This window comes from Hesperophylax consimilis, chromosome 12 (genome assembly GCF_061612785.1).
Source record: "Hesperophylax consimilis isolate HC1 chromosome 12, BYU_Hcon_1.0, whole genome shotgun sequence".
NCBI classification, from domain to species: domain Eukaryota; kingdom Metazoa; phylum Arthropoda; class Insecta; order Trichoptera; family Limnephilidae; genus Hesperophylax; species Hesperophylax consimilis.
In genome coordinates this window covers 5,856,889-5,871,859 of record NC_142847.1, presented here as the reverse complement: position 1 = coordinate 5,871,859, position 14,971 = coordinate 5,856,889, and positions in this window count along the sequence as shown.

Here is a 14,971-nt window from a genome sequence, read left to right as displayed (position 1 = left end):
AGAAAAATGTAAATACATTTTATAAATTCCTCAATGATTATAATAATTTTGTATCATTTGTATTGTAAAGTATATCAGTGTCTATCGATATATATAACTACTTGAATATTCGAATTTTGAATTCAATAGTTTAAACATGTGCAATGTAGATGATATAAAATTATCAGAAAGAAATGATTATATAAAAAAGTTATTTAGTTTCAAAGTTGGAAATTGATTAAAATCACCCCATTTTACGGTGCAAATACAATTGGACAGTAAGAGACTGCACATATCATGTGGTACAAGCGTGCTGATGTTAGGTTTTTGGCAGTAGTGGCATGTGAAAGAAATAAAGACCAAAATGCCATTTACAAATTTTATTTCAAATAAACTCGGGGATCGTTACTTAAAATCTGTCGGGTACCTACATTATATATTGTACTTTTGATATTTTGTCCTGTAAGGCCTGGGCCCAGGTTATTTGCCCATTCTGCCCGGGTGTTCCTCCACTGATCTTTAGTATAGTCTTCCATTTCACAATAATGCTTATTATTTAGTCTTCCTTGAAAAAAAAAATTGTAAAAACTGTTAGTTTTCTGTAACCTACTGCATAAACAGTTATTTATCTATTTGCCGCTACCATCACTTTATTCTCCAACTGAGTGTGTTTGCAGACTGAAAAGTCTATAAAGTTAGGTGGCATTTAATACGGCATATAAATACATAACCTGGCCTAATAATGTACGACTGAAATTTGTAAAATTTTGAAAAGGATCTTTTGCGCAATATAATATGTACAATTTTTTATAACTTTCTTTAAATGAGTTAAAATACACACAAATATAAATTATGCATGAAAAAAATTATAAAAGCAACAAAAAAGTTACCAAATTAATTTTATCGCAATTTATGTAAGCGCTTCATTTAGATTTCTCTATTGTTTACTAATTGTATTATCTGGTTTTTATCGAAGTTTCTTCATTGGTGAATATAAAAATAAAATTATATAAGCTTTCGCAATTTGTGAGTGCAATAATTAGTTTGACTAAATTTCTATTATTATTTACTAACTAACTGACCATCACGCCGTTTCCGCAGGGGTAGGCAGAGAGGACGGACGGCCAAACAGTTCGGTCTTGGCATATACTTCTTGCCTCATTCACATTCATACATACTCTTCTATTATTCTGACTCTTGACATGGCCCGACTCGAATATCTGTTTCATTCGATCGTGCCATGTCTTCCTCGGGCGTCCCCGACTTCTGCTACCATTCTATTATTATAAAAGAAAAAAACCTTTTTTATAAATACAAACCCCTTCCCTGTAGCTATGATGTACCTCGAATAAATATTTTATTTCTGAAGAAGCTTAGATAATTTTTCATTATGAATAATTGTTTAATTTTGTGTGATAATCGTTATTAGTTTGTGATGTCAGTGTCTGTACATTATGCTTTACTTATTCATGTGTGGATACATTACCGTTTAGTTATTATTTTGTGGACATATTACATAATTTTAGTTATTATGTTGTGAACATTTTAAGCTTTTAGTTATTATTTTGTGGACATCCTACACAATTTAAGTTATTATTTTATAAACATTCTATGTTTTAGTTACTATTTGGTGGACATCCTACACAATTTTAGTTATTATTTTGTAAATATTTTATGTTTTAGTTAATATTTTGTGGACATTTTATTGGACGGTTTAGTTATTAAATTGCGGATAGCCAATGACACAATCAACCAGGCATTATTTTGGATATAATTAGGGTTAGTGACTTTTTCCATTTCCAGGTTTTTTCACATCACAAATAATTGTTGATAAACATTTACATTTAAATATTTAGTTTGATACATTTTTATGAATAATCTTTCCCTTATAGCCCGTCATCCCACGGGTCGGTGAGCTATCAACATAAACCGAATGCTGCAAGACCGTTACCTTAAAATAGCAAACTTAATTTTTTGCGCAGGGTCTTGAAGCATTCGTTTTATGTCGATTGTTTACCGACCCGTGGGACGACGTGCTTAGAAATAAATATTACATTATTGAATACTGTAAAAATATCCAAAATAATTTAAGTTTCTCCCATTAACTCAATAAATACATCACACAAACATGCCAATACAATATATTTATTAAATTAAATAAAGTTTGTTTGTTGTTGTAAATTAATGTATTTTTAAAGTTCATTAATAATAAAATGTAAGTGATATTGAGGCTATATTTCTTCTTGTTGTTGTTTCTGATAGAAGATTTTGGATAAATTCATGCCATCATAGGATCGTCATAATATGAAATAATTAGTTTGTGAATTTAAAAGAAAAATAATTTAATAATGTAAAATTTAGGCTTTCAAATTTTTTGTAAAACCTTTGTCTTTTTCTCTCTTTTTTACTGTTGCAATACTAGTATTGCCAAATTGTAGGGACCCCAAATCTTAAAGATTATAATAAAATTGTGCTGTGGAAAAATATGCCTATTTCTGATAGTGTTTGGTTAGGTTTTGCATCAAATGTGGTTTGTTCAATTTATTATGGTGTTTTGAGTTGAAAAATGTTTATTTTGTAGTAATTTTTAAATCACTTTGTGCACCCATAGCACATTAAAAGCTTGTGTTTTGTATTTTTAAAACATACAATATATATATATTTTTTAATATATCATACCGAGATGGCATTAGGTTACGCAGGGTGTGGCAAAACAAACAATGTGGTTTATTTTATTTTATTCAGTACATCTTGCCGTTTTATGCACCAAGTCCTAAAGAAGACATCTGAAAGATGATGGCCCCCAGCAGCGATACATTGATGAAGGCAATTTCTGAAGTTTTCGGCCGCATTTTGGAACATCTCGACGGATATAGCGGCAATTTCCTCACAGAGTCGATCCTTAAGTTCTTCCAAGGTGTGAGGACGACGTTAAAAACATTTTCCTTCAGGTAGCCCCACAGAAAGTGAAGTCGCAAATGCTCAAATCAGGTGAGCACGCAGGATTGAAGTGCAGCCAGAAGGCCTCCTGGGTGGCAATGAAAGAACGGCCATTTTTAAGAAATTTGCGGACGGCGTAGCCATTGTGTTGTCCGAACCAAACCATGGAAATGGCTGAAAACGGCATAACCCTTCCGACACAACGAGACCCCTCACAGGTCCCTCCTCCAACCATACGGGATGTATCGGCCCTTTAAGACTGCACTGTCAGTTTTGATGCACACTGTATCTGCATTAACCTTTCCCTTACTGTGTTAAAAAAATACACGCATTCCGGTGCTGTGTAGTCAATACACATCTCAAAATAAGCGATTTAATATCGGAAAAATATGAATATTCATAGCTAATCGATTATGTTTATTATATTTTATATAAAAAAGGGATAATAATTGTAATTTAATTGCTGAAAACATGAAAAAACCATCGGCAGATGCCAAAGAAACGTGCGAGGGGTCCACATCTATCGACGGTTCGCGGCCAACTGGCTAGCGGCTGGCACAAACACAGCTGTGCGGTCGTAGGTATCGATGGTCTAAATCAAAAACTACAACTGCAGAAGTGTGGATGTCTCATGTTCCCGCATAGCGAATTAAAGCGGGACATCAATAGCGTGTCATTTTCTCGCACACTCTTCGCGTATTAGTATCCCACGGTTGATTGTATTGGTGTATTTGTTCCCGATTTTTAACAAAAAACTCTGATTTTTAATTGAATTTGAAAACTATGTAATATATTATTTTTTAATTCAGTGCATAAATGTATAACGGAGGAATACCTAAAATCTGAACCCAGAATTTATTATATTTATAGAGTTATTAGAAGCAATGTGTAGTAAATACACACCACAGATAAGGAAAGGTTAAAAATAATTTTGCAGGAAAGCAATAGCAAATGTTTTGAATTATTTCAATAGAATCCAACTTAATATTTGAATGTTATAAATAATCATTGTACAGATGATACCCTCAGTATTTCCCTGGTGAAAGATCCCAATTCAGATGCGAAAAACTTGTTCGAAATGACTGTAGCCAGATGTGAATAGCCAGGTATTTCACAAACTTCCTCCTTCCCATCTCCTTCCCCCCACCACCTTCAGCTTCACAACATAACCAAATTGGGGATGTCATAGTCCCACTGCCTCTGGAGAGTTGGGACTCTTGTCCGCTCCGGGCGCCTAATGGCCTGACAATACCTAACACATTGCTCTTGAGATAACTTTTCATAAAAATGGCGTTTCACAAAAATACAGATCAGCCAAATATCATTGATTACAGTGATCATTGATCTTTTTGATAAAGAGTGCCAAAATTTATACTGGCACCAGGCGCCGTTTGGCTCAGAGCCGGCCCTGTGTGAGGTATTTACCAAAAAAAAAAAAATCAATATAATTTTCAAAGAAAAACTGGAAAAATAATAGTATTACTTTTTATAGCGCACCCCATCGCTATCACAGTACCTACGTAATATGTACCATGTTGTTTGTCTTTGTCTTAGAAGACATATGGGAAAGAAGTTATATTTGTTATTGGTGACACTCTTATTTCACTGCCCATCCTTTCAGAGAGACATGTTTTATATTGAAAACACATACCTATATATAATAATTTTTACTAGTGTGATTTCTCGTGTAGAAATTTGGATGTGTTTTTGGCATTTATTTCAGCAGATGTTTGGATCACTTCCATAGTATTTATCAAATACCATAGTTTATAATACAATATTTTCATATAAAGTTATTAATATAATATTAAAGCAAGTCACTTGCTAGTTAAAGCAAGTCACTTGCAAGCTAAAGCAAGTCACTTGCAAGCTAAAGCAAGTCACTCTCAAGCTAAAGCATGTCACTTGTTAGCTAAAGCAAGTCACTTGCAAGCTAAAGTTGAGGTATTTGTAACATTGTCATCAAATTGCCAATCAACGCTGTTTTTTTTAATGTTTTTACTTTATAAAATATTGTATTGGTGATTCAATCCAGTATTGTATCTGTATGCGTTTCTTGAAAGAATTGAGTTTGTATACGTACACAGAATTCATGTTCAAATTGCGTATGTACGGGCAATGATTCTTAGGACGGGTTGTTTCGGAGAATTTGAACAATTCATCAAATTTCAACGTTCATTTTCAAGTTCTATGAAAGATTTTTTCAAGTTCTGTTTTTATTTAAGTTTTGTCAAGCAACTACCCTACAATGATATAATAACAGAACTTGAATAGGACTTTAACAGAACCCGAAAATGAATATTGAAATTTGATGAATTGTTCAAATTCTCCGAAACCACCCGTCCTTAATATTTTATAGCATAATTTTCAAAAAGTCTTATTACCTAAAACAATTAAATTAGCGCCATCTATGAAAGAGCACATTATGATTAATTCCCTTAACGGGAATCTTTCACTGATCGGCCATTTGATGACAATGTTACATTTGAATTTCTGTGAAACACTCAACCTCTTTTCATTCTTCGTAATATGTACATATTTAAATTGGAAATATTTTTTTTCTTACTGTGATTGGGTAGTAAGTATATTTTTCGTGCCACTGCAATTTACCATTAGGCTTGCATCGATTCTTATTCATTCTAAAAATTGCAACGAAAGTATAAGTTGTGAATTGAAATATGTACCCATATTGAATTTGTCATTAGTATTATTATTTTTTACCTCGATGGAAAATAAATGTGCTGTGTTCTAATAATCAATTTTCTTTTTAATTTCCTTTCACCCACTTTCCTTTCTTTAATTATTGTTTGATCCTGTTTTTTTAATCACTAGTTGACTTCAACTACACCAGAGGTTCCCAAAGTGGTCCACATGGACCCCCAGGGGTCGATATCAGCTTGCTGGGGGTCTATGTCAGCGAGAAAAAAATTTGGGGGTCCACGAGATTCAAATGAGGGTACATACGAGCAGACCCCCATTTACCTCAAGTCAACATTTAGGAGTTCCGTAAATGACACAATAGACCTAACACAAATATAATAAACTGAGAAATTACTTATTTGATATTTGTATTTTTATATTTCATAAAGTTGTTAATTGAGGTATATAAATAGAGTCTACATTCCTTTTCTCGTCAGAATTAATATATTCAAGCAAAACATTGCACATTCGAAGCCGCAAATTTTCCTAGTTCCCCAACTTGTTTTTGAAAAACGTCCAGGGTAATAATGACATTCAACATTTAAATGCACTTCACACAGACTTCAAAACTAAGTTTTAGGACATTTTGACTATGGAAATGCAACGTTGAAGAATCGGATATCATGTGACAAGAAGAACTGACCGGAATAAACACTGACAAAGAACTTATGGGGCAGTTCTGTAGGGATAGCTGCAGAAAGAAATTCCCGTTGCTTATCCTGCTTCGTTTTCATTTGGTGTAATAACTCAAAAGGGTGCCCCTGTCTGCACAATGTAAAGACAGAGCAACTATACCGCCACCCGGTTGTTGGACAGGCAAGGGAAGGGAATATTTTTACTAAAAAAATAAATGATTATCACATGGGACGTTAATAGTTTTAGGAAAATTCAATATTCGGCAGGCAGGGGGTCTACGGAAAAAAAAAAATTTGGCAAGTGGTCTACGGGGCAAAAAAGTTTGGGAACCTCTGATCTACACTATTCACTAATAAATGCGTTGTTACTTGAGGGTTTATAATATTTGCATCAATTCTTGAACATTTATATTATGTAAAATTAGTTTATTAATTTATCTTTGAGTCTGGAGCCTGAATTTTTTCGCCTTTTGAAATAAATAAAAATAAAGTATTATTATTTATAAAACTCATTAACCCATTACCTCCATGATTTTATTTTTATTTTTATAAACTTGAATCATCATTATAACCCGATAGTATAGACTTAAAGGAGAGCCCAAAATCAGTTTTAGAATTTTCCGCCCGCCCACCCTCTCACCAGAGCGTCTAGAAAATTGATGCCTAAACGCAACGCTTGGAGGTAACCCGCCTAAGCAAAATTTACGTCAAGTATGGGTAAAATGCAGTAAACTGTATGATTTATATTGATAATTTAAAATAAATAATTGCCATTGTTTATAATTCAATGAAAATACAATTTATTAATGGAAAATACACAAAATAACAAAAAATTCAATATTAGAAAAAAACCTTCTAGAATGAGGAAAACTAACCAAATCTAACCAAATTATTCTCTAAGTGATACCGTTCGAAGCAGTCAAAATGAAGGGTGCGGTTGCAGGCCCGGCATCGATAGACTGCTGGATTTTTTTTACATAGAGCACAACGAATTCGAGATTTGCCACGATATTTCAAATGAAATTCTTGCATTCGACGCACACGATTCCCATCTTCCTTCACACGAGAATCTCCGAATTCGGCATTGACCTGATTTGGAAAATACAATAAAAGAGTACGGGTAACCTCCACACGGAATGCCTTCTGGGAAGGTTTTCTCTGTCGCCTAGTCATCTGGTTTCCCATATCATGCTCGTACTTCCTAAAGAAGCATAGCAACTTCCATCCATTTAAAAGAGTGCTGCTCAGGCAAGATGCAAATAAAGGCCAGTACCACTTCTTTGACCGAATGTTGACCCGATAATTTTGTATACCATTATCATGGAGGTCTACCCCACCCATTCCCAAATTATAATTTCGTGTTGGCACGCTGGGCAACCGATTTTTTTTGCATGCTTCTTTCAAAACTTTGCCTTTTTCGTCTTTCTTCAATTTCTGCCAACTCTGCACTTGACTTACTGGCTCCATTCGATCATAGTTCTTGCCACTGTTACTTCACGGTTGTCCTGACCAACGGCATACGAGAATTTGGCTTTCTACGTCTACCACCGCATCAAATTCACCTGCTAGGTAAATGTTCGCTATGCGCAGAGGAAATATAGAAGAAAATGTTACCTTTAGGCAATTACTTTCCTGTCTTCAACTTGCCTGAAGCTTCAAGGTTAGGAAAGCGAACTGGCTTACATATGCCAGTAGCGCACATTCTCTTATCCTTCAGGATACACATCAAATGGTGAGATGTGAAGAAATTGTCCATAAATAACTCATGGCGTGCGGGGAACTCTATATATTCCATCATAGACAGTACGAAGGATAATCTTTGATCTAATACGGGGTCATATGTATCAGATGCTCAGGAATATGGCATTGCTTGGAAACAGGTAGCCTTCGGAGGAAGCAAGACACCAAATCTCGTAGCCAACTTTGATTGGCTTATTCTTAATGTACATCTTGCAATAATGTCGACCGAAATATGGCACCATTTGCTCGTCGATGGAAAGTTTGTGTGCAAAAACATCAATTACAAATAAAGATGGAACGTTAGTCATTATTATACCTTAGCCATTCTGTCGGTCATATCTAGATTGTTGCTATCGCAAAAATGTATGTAGCGCTTTATAAGTTCAAAATGTGGACGTTGGTTCCTTTTTTGATGACGCTTACACCCAAGGTCGGGTCAGACGAATAATAATCTGTGGTAGATGGCAATGTATTGTAGCCGGTCAACACAGAAACCAAGAAAACGCTTCAATTCGTATATATATATCTTACTGGAATTCGGTATTGGCTTTAAATCGAGCGTATTTGATCATCCTCTCAAGAATAAACTGAATCACTTCGTCATCAAAGAATAATGAAAACACTTGAAAAGCAATATAAGACTTCAGCTTTTCGTACATATCTTTATGCACCACATTCAGCGGTTCAGGAACGCAACAGCTTACTGTAGTTTTAATTTTTTGGCTGGTGGTGCATTTGAAATAGATATTCGCAAGGTATTACGACTCGCACCAGAGGATGTCGAAGGCTGATTCCAGTCAAGTCGTGATATGCCATCAAATCATCGTCAATCAGCTCTTCGTCCGTCTGTTCATCAACATTCTCTGTTTAAAAATATCCGAAAACTGCAGACTAACTATTATTTTTAATAAAAATCACCCATAAAAACACAACAAAACCGTATTATTTGAAGGCAAGCTAACCAAAAACATATGAAAACACTGTCACAGCTACCTAACTAGCTAACCTCCAAACGTTGCGCGCAGGCATCACCTGATTTCAGTGACATCCAGCGGTCATCTTATGCATATAATACTATGTTGAAACAGTGTTGTCGACTATTTCATCTTTTGATAACAATATGTGATTCACACATTTTTATTTTTTTCCGTTTTAAATTTTATGTTTTTTTTTCAAAATGGGTCTTTTTTCAGGGCTTTAGTAAAAAATATATTAAAAATAGAATAAATTATAAAATTTATTGAATTATGTTAATTATTGAAAGCTAACATACCAATCTGTAAATGCTGCATAACAACTTGGTGGGATTTAGCTTTATTCACAGTGAAAAAAAAATCATACTTTTCATCTATTTTTTTGAAGCCTATAGACATCGTCATGGAGGTAATGGGTTAAGTAGCTTAACTCTTGGTGTACCGAAGCTAAATTTTCGCCGTCTGCCATCTGAATCTATATTTGTAAACATTTTTTTTTTTCAAAATGTTGTAAATTGTAATGTCTTACCAGATTATATATTTATAAAAATAGTAAATAATCTGCCATATGTAGTTTTCCCAGAATAGCTAGTTATAGTCAGAGAAATGATTTGAACATATCTTCGCACACAAAAAGTTAAATATGGCATTAGATGTACAAGTAGGTACATCGTAAAGTGTTGCATCAGTAAAGTAGTAGTCAGTAATTAGTATAAAAAAATACAAGCTCTAAAAGGATATAAAAAGTAAGAAATACAACACATATAAGTAGATATCATAGGTTATAATGCCTTATATATTATAGCTTTCTTGTACCTACCTTCCATTCCGCCACCTCCGCATATCCATTACTAACTTCACGTAATTTCGGTACAAGCGAGTATGTAAAATGTTCAATGCTCTTTCCACTTGAACGAGTGGTTCGACCCACTCGTTATTCGAGTGGAATGACTTTTGACGTTTGACGTAAGTGTGTATCTTGGACGAGACTCAAGATTTAGAATGTCGATCAATGTGTGTACTTTCGACGGTGATTGCGAGCGGCCTGGATTGGAGAATCGATACCCTGGTATTGTTACATTTGAACAGGATTTTGGAACTAAATAAATGGAGATAATCGAGTTTAGTGAAATTTCGACATTTTAAATCTACAGTACAATCAAATAAATTTTAACTGGAATCTTTCCTTAGATATAATGCAATGTACAAAATTAAAACAGAAAAGTTTTTAATTTCCCTATTGCTAATGACGATACATTCTCAAATTGTACTCTGAGATTTTCCTCAAACATATTTGAGTATAGTTTGCGCTTAGTGAATTAAAAATCCAGTTTTTGTTTTCAGAAATTTTACTTTGTACTGGAAAATACAAAATATTAATATTATTTAAACTAGGACTTAGTTAAATTACACATATAAATGTTTGGTTACTTAGTAACATAACTGTTAGATCACCATCACGCCTTTTCACTAATGGTCTTTCAAACAGCTCGGTCTTAGCACACACTCCTGCTTCATTCACATTCATACATGATCTCCTATATGACTTTCTAGTTTTCAGACTCTACATGGCCCGACTCAAGTGTTTGGTTTGTTTGATAATTAAAGCTCAAAACTATTAAAGAAGCGCGAGCCGAACCACGAATTATGGGAAAGGAACGAAGCAACTGCAAGCTGCTTTTCGCCCCGTTGCGCACATAGCTCTGGAGTTGCGAGGATTGCGTAAACGGCATTTATAGGCGTTTATTAAAAAAGTGTGATACCTCTTCATTCCTAGGAGTGTTCCTAGGAGATTTCCCATAATTTTGTATGTAGTATAAGGCCCGTATAAATGAAGATTTTTCCAAAATTGGAAGCTTACGGAGATTTTCGATGGCGAGGTTGATTTCGAAAACACTAATAATTTATATGATTGGCTAAATGTTCGCGTTAGTTGTACTCTCGAATGAAAAATCGCTAGAAATAAGGAACTCCGGCCCTTTTTTAACCAATTATTATTATGTATTTACCTTCTAACTTAAATACCAGTATATACATATTTTTCAAGTTTTAATTTTTCGGGTCTCTAAAAATCGCACCAAATCTATGAACGGGACGAGTCACGTTACCAGTCTCAAAAAGCCTACTTTCTTTACTCTAGAATTTTTTTTTTTTTTTGGAATTATTTTTTATTTTTAATAATAAGTTTACATGGTACATAATTCATTTTACATCTTGGGTTTTTTTACTACTCTTCCATTGAAAGCATTTGCTTGTGTATGGAAGGGGAGTGTACATAAATGTTGTTGTTAGTTAGTACTTAGATAATTCATTGTACATAAATGTATGTTTGCTGTAGTATTTTTTTTTGATAGTAGTGAAGGATAATATATTAATATAATAAATTTTAATAAAGAAAGAAAGTTATGGAAAACTAAGGATATTTGTGAGATTAATTAAGTGACAGTAGTTTTTTTTTTCAGAATATTTTTAAAGTGTCTCTTGACAGAGAGCAGTATTTGGGTTTTATCATTAATGCTTCTGATTTCTTCTGGTAGACGATTGAAAAAAGTTCTTCCCTGGTAAGTATAATGATGTTGTGCAAAAGACGTATTTAGTTTTGGGCATAGAAAAACATGTCTAAGTCGCGTTCTGTTTTCATTTAAAAATTGATATTTATCTTTTTCTTTTATAATTTGGATTAACGAGTTTTTAATATATAGGTCTTTAAATGAGGTACTTGAAATTCTTCAAACAGGCGTTCTGTTGGGTAGTCAAAGGATTTTTTTAATATAATTTTAATAATTGTTCTTTGTATAATTTCAATTGGAAGAAGGTTACATTTATACGCGGATCCCCAACTAATAATAGCGTATTGTAAAGTGGATTGAACTAAGGCATAGTAAATTAAATATAGATTTTTTATCGACAGAAAGTTTCTAATTCTTAAAAATATATATATTAATTTTCTAATTTTTTTTACTACTTGACATATTTGTTCCTTCCATTTCAGATTTTTATCAATAATTACTCCTAGATATTTAATTTCATTTGTTGTTTTTAGTACTGTACAGTTTGATTTGCAATAGTTTTGGCTGTGAATTTTAGTATTATTATGTATGACAATGTTAAAATTTTTAGTAGTATCATTTGTATGGATTGCAAATGGAATTACAAATGTCTTTTCATTATTAAGTGACAGTAAATTGGTGTCAAAAAAATTCTTGAGCGTGTTGATGTCTTCTGTGGCCTTTAATTCTACTTTTTCCCAAGTCTTATCACTTATTATTAATACTGTATCATCGGCGTATGACGTGATTTGACCATGTAAAGGTTGAAAAAAAATATCGTTTACATATATAGTAAATAGAATTGGTCCAAGCACTGTACCTTGGGGGATTCCAAAGCTTGTAATCTCTTGATCACTTTTAACACGATTGATTTTTACCACTTGAGGACGGTTTTTTAAGTAGTCGGTGATCCATTTAATCACGTTGCCTTTTATGCCGATATTATTCAATTTTTTTAATAGCATCTCATGGGATATGCTATCGAATGCCTTTCTAAGGTCAATAAATATACCTGCACATTTTTTACCTTTATCTAATGATTCGTGAATGTATGAAGTTACGTTAGCAATAGCATCTTGTGTGCTGAGTGATTTTATAAAGCCAAACTGGTTTTTGTGTAATATTTTATTATTATCTAGAAAATTTACCAATTGTTTTTTTACTATTTTTTCAAAGATCTTTCCTATATTAGAAATTAGACATATTGGGCGATAGTTCGTTGCTTGATGTGGATCTCCAGATTTGTAAATAGGTGAGATTAAAATTACTAGGTAAAATGTTAGCATCTCGTCACTAATGTTATTGTATTGAACCAAAGTGCAAAAATACATCCACGATCGCATCTGAGATAAAATAAAAAAACAACATTTTCATCGATTAAACAGTGGACATTGTTGACCATAGATATATTACTCACGTAGATTGGTTGTGATGTCAAAATCAGTAGAAGTCACACCAACCGAACGGTGTATTTTAATGTGTTTTATTCGTTTTTATGACGATTTAAAAATTCTACGTGTAATGTATAATTATGCTCGTGGTATTTCTCCGTACTAACTTATTTAATAATAATAATAATATATATATATATGTATGTTGAATTACGTTTTTAGTTTTTAATAAGACTTTGAATACTGTTCACACATACCCTTTTAAACATTATTTTCTTTTTGTGTATACTTACTCCTGCCATAAAGACGAGCTCCTGTAGCTCACCTTATGGAGTAATAGAATAATTAGAAAAAAAAACATACCATTATAATTAGAAACTTTCTATTATTTTGTAATAAATAAATAAATACTTGGATGATTTTTAAAGTGCCGTTTCTGTGAAAAATCACCTCAAGATATGATGGTTCGAAGCTTGGAAGCTCAAAGATTAAAAGCTCAAAACTCAAAGCTTAAAGCTCAATGTTTGAAAGCACCCAACTCGAAACCCAAAGCTGAAAGCCCAAAGCTTGAAAGCACAAAGATTGAAATCTCAATGTTTGAAAGCACCAAACTCACAAGCCCAAAGCTTGAAGGCACAAAGATTGAAATCTTAATGTTTGAAAACACAAAAATTGAAATCTCAATATTTGAAACCACCAAACTCAAAAGCCCAAAGCTCGAAAGCTTAACGCTTGTAAGCTTAAAGCACGAAGTTTGAAAGCACAAAGCTTGAAAGCACAACTCATGAAAGCACAAAGCTTAACGCTTGAAAGCCCAAAGCTTGAAAGAACAAAGCTAGCATGCCCAATTGAAAGCTTGAAACTTAAATTTGTAAAACAAATTCTGTATTTTTACACTATTGCCAGAGCAGGATTTCTTTGGGATATAATAATAATAATAACATAACATTTATATAGCGCAGTTTTGTGTTGTTTCACTTCAAGTGCGCTTGACTATAATAAACTTAAAATAAAATTTCCTATTGTGTTCCTTTAAAAAAATTAATTACATAACATGAAATAAAGAATAAACGGTTTACACAAAAGCAGAGAATAAAATTTAACAATAACAGTGCTATTTTAGTAGAGGACAACAATAAAAGACAGTGACAGTGCACGAAAAATAAGAACTTTAAAATTAAAATATTATATAAAACAGGAAAACATTAAAATATTATATAATAGGTGGACATTAAACATAAAAGTACAATAAGGAGGAAACCGAAACCAAACAATTACCGGAAAACTTCAAAACCTGGCTTTTTATAGTATATTAAAAAAGAAGCTTAGATTCATGAGAATATAAATGATTTTAAATTATTAAATATGATTTTTTGAATAATTTTGTTTTTAAAACCCGTTTAAATTCAGCCAAATTTTGTATATTGGTAAGGGCTGGGGGAAGTTTATTCCAAATGAGTGGGCCAGCTACACGAAAAGAGCGATCATAGTAAACATCTCGATTTGACCGAGAAAGTTCGATTAAACGATTGGTAACATCTAGATCTGCTGACCTCAGAGTAAGCTGTCTATCGCTTAGGTTTTGTCGGACACATAATTCCGATATATAGGCTGGCGCCATTCCCTGCAATGCTTTGAAGGTCATTAAGCAGATCTTGAACTCTATTCTTTCAGGGCATCGCATCATAATATATTATTCCCCCAAGTTTGGGCTATGTCCTTGATATAAAACACGCAAGTTCCAAAATAATGTATACAATTATTATCTCATCTGCCATAGGTCCATAGGTGGTATTAATTTCGAGTTCGCAAACTTCGCAAGCTCTTAGTTATAATTTCATAATTCTAGTTTTTATTATTATCGCCAAGGTCCCTGTATCTTTTCAGACCAAATCACATGCAAATATGTCAGAATTGCTCTGTTATTTCGGTTCATGGGTAGGTGACTAATAAGTCGTAATAATGTGTTCGAGGAACTGGGACAGGAGAGCCAACGTCCCTTCTCCTCTGACTATAATTACGAATGCAAATCCTAATTGGATTATTTCGTTTTGGCATTTGAA